This window comes from Nylanderia fulva, unplaced genomic scaffold (genome assembly GCF_048542155.1).
Source record: "Nylanderia fulva isolate GAGA-0341 unplaced genomic scaffold, ASM4854215v1 Scaffold60, whole genome shotgun sequence".
In the NCBI taxonomy this organism is placed as follows: domain Eukaryota; kingdom Metazoa; phylum Arthropoda; class Insecta; order Hymenoptera; family Formicidae; genus Nylanderia; species Nylanderia fulva.
In genome coordinates, this window is record NW_028190699.1 from 828,907 (window position 1) to 832,338 (window position 3,432).

The 3,432-nt window shown below is 32.1% G+C and overlaps 1 pseudogene; it reads right to left on the reverse strand.

The window, feature by feature from the left end:
- Positions 1 to 223: 223 nt before the first annotated feature.
- On the reverse strand, positions 224 to 1,470 carry LOC146720818 (uncharacterized; annotated as a pseudogene).
- Between the last annotated feature and the right edge of the window lie 1,962 nt (positions 1,471 to 3,432).

Here is a 3,432-nt window from a genome sequence, read left to right on the forward strand (position 1 = left end):
AAATGTGTATGTGATTATTATTACGCAATTGTACAATGTCACAATAAATATTCGTAAGAAATATCAAGTTTATGGTACCCCGTTTTAGCAAAATCTGTCCACATCTGCGTTAAGTATTCCATTATTTTATAATCCGGCGTACCATGTGCAAATGGTAATACAGTTTTTTCTTTATGAAGATAAAATAAATAACTCAGTTTCTCGGAGTGAGATGTACCTACAAAATATTGTTATGTAAATTAATCTTGACAATTTTTTTAATACATTACAAGTGCAATATAAAATTTATATTTAAATGTACTCTAAATTTTTCTTAATTAAATTTCTCCAAATTAGCGTGTCTTCTTACAATCATATGTGGAAAAAAATTTCACGTTCACTTCTTTTCTAATTCTAATATTAATTTGATTCTTACATAGGCCTACTTTAATTAACAACACAATACCTGGAAGTGGCTTTTGAAACTATATTTTTATTAAAGGAGAGTTTTTCACTTTCGTACAAAAATTTGTACAAGTAGGTCGATTCGTTAACATTAGAATTCATTTGAGTATCAATTGCTTGCATAATGCCTCTATAGAAATGCTGATCGGCGAAAAAATTTGAAAGATCCAGTATAGTTTTTTCTGACATTGTTTTATTACCAAAATACAATGATCGTAATTTCGATACCGTGACTCCTAGTTGTGGTAATTGACGCAAAACTCTAGAATATATGACTTTGTTGAAATCAGAATTAATTATCTTTAAAATCCTGATTTTTATCCCTAAAACAATTTTAACAATGATTTTAATTTTAATTATATTTTATTTCATTTATTTTAATTTTAATTTTATTTCTTAATTTTTCTAATAATTTTTTATTTAGATATTTTAAATAAATATGTAACTCTATTTTACTTTGAAATAAAACGGTTTCATTAATAAATAATTAATACTTTTTTGTACATTTGAAAGTTACATATTGATGAAATCCTGAAACTTATTAGTATTGATTGAATTTATTAGAACATTGTGTGCACATCAAAATATTTTCAAAACATTGTAGATCGCCTTTCTATGAAAATTTTGCATGAACAGTGATTCATGATATACTAATAATAATGTGTAATAATGAAAAACAAAAGCAAATATATACACTTACGGCTGGAAAAATATAAATTTAGGAAACCATTGCCTTTCTGGCTATTATATTCGAATATTATTGGTATTGAAATTCCGTAGCGTAATAATTGGATTTTCTGATAAAAAAGGATTTGATGACTCGGAATCCACGGTTGGTGTAAATGTAAGCAAAATATCTACGGCAATCTGCAAGAACATAATATTATCAATATAAAAAAATTTATTGTACATTTTTCATCGAACATTATTATTGCAATAATCGCAATAGAGCGGCAAAAAGACCTCCGTTTCTGTTCTTATCAATTTTCTTCCATCTATGTTTTTCGGAAATTTTCTAAAGTCGCATTACCATGTTTCTGGGCTAACATCAGATCGTTTTTGAAAGCATTGTCTCGTTCAGTGAAAGCCCAAGGAACAGTCGCGACGCCACTTTGACATATTGCTTTATGAAATAAACCTGTTAAGCACACATTCGCACAATAATATAATTAGCACTCAAAGAAGTTTTACATAATTTTATCATAAGATCTTTGCTTTTTTCTTCTTTGACTCAATATAACACATAAAATTAATGAACGCGCGTGCTTTTAATTTTCAATATATAATTCTCAATTCTCAATTTATAATTAATTTTTTTTACAGAAAGATATTATCAGTTATCTTCCAATTAATTTTCTACGACGTTTTAAAACGTCAATATTATATACTTTGCAATCGAGATTTAAGTTAAAAGGAAAAAAAAATATTTTAATATAAAATTCATTCCGCGGATAGAGAGTTATTAACCCTCAACACACACTGGGGATTATACAAATGTACACGTCTATTATACGGGATTGCTTCGGCGCCGGCAATCTGGCAGAAAGAAATCGAAACTGTACTGAAGAGCATTCCGGGAGTCTCTGTTTTCTTAGACGATATCAAAATTACGGGTCCGAACGACCAAGTGCATCTGGAACGACTTAAGGAAGTACTTACACGTTTATCGAAATTAAATATACAAATTGATAAGGAGAAAAGCGAATTTTTGAAAGAGGGGATACATTATTGCGGTTATTACATTGATAAAAACGGAATTTATAAAGAAAAAAGAAAAATAGAAGCCATTGAGAAAATGCCTCGCCCGAAAAATATAACGGAATTGCGTGCGTTTTTAGGATTAATTAATTATTACAGACGGTTCATTCAAAACTTAAGTGAAATACTTACGCCATTACATACGTTGTTACAAAAGGAAGGCGGCAAAGCTGTGATTTTCAGATGGACACAGAAGTGCGAAGCAGCTTTCTTAGCGGCGAAAAGAGAGTTTACGAGTAATAAAGTTTTGGCGCATTACAATCACAAACACCCATTAATCGTAGTATGTGATGCAAGCATGTACGGCGTAGGAGCGGTCCTTTCGCAAAAGCACCCAGATGGATCAGAGCGAGTAATCCAATATGCTTCGCAATCTTTGTCTCGAACACAGCAGAAGTATGCACAGATCGATAAGGAAGCGTATGCAATTATTTTCGCGATAAAAAAGTTTTATCAGTTTCTATACGGAAATCGTTTTACACTCTACACAGACCACCGTTCACTTACACAAATATTAGCACCCAACAAATCGTTGCCGGTACATAGCGCAATGCGCATGCAACATTACAAAATTTTCTTACAAGCTTGCTTTCAATTACGATATCAAGTATAAAAATACGAAATTACATAGTAATGCAGATGGATTGTCACGGTTACCAATTTTAGTCAGAGAACGATTTCGAATACGACGTAGTAGATGAATACGAAATTAAATTAATAGAATCCTTTCCAGTCACACATTTACAGAATTAGCAGCGGAAACTGAAAAGATACAGAATTACAAAAGTTATCGCGTACGTTACAATCAGGCAAAGAGCTGAAGCCGAAAGAAAGATTCAATGTTCCACTTGCTGAATTTAGTTGCCAACGTGGCGTGATCTTACGGGACGGTAGAGTTTTAGTGCCGCGGAAATTACGAAAGAAAATTTTGCAAGAGTTGCATGAGGAACACTTTGGCATTATCAAAATGAAGGCAATGGCTAGAAGATATTGTTGGTGGCCGGGTATCGACAATGATTTATAGAGAATGTAGCTAGGAACTGCGAAAAATTGTAATTTAATTCGAAACGATCCGCCAAAAACACAAACACTTACGTGGAAGCCAAGCAGAGCGAGCGTTCCAAAGAGTACATATTGATTACGCAGGCCCCTTTATGGGACATTACTGTTTTGTGTTAGTAGACGCGTTTTCAAAGTGGCCAGAGGTGCTCATTACGAAAAATATTACAA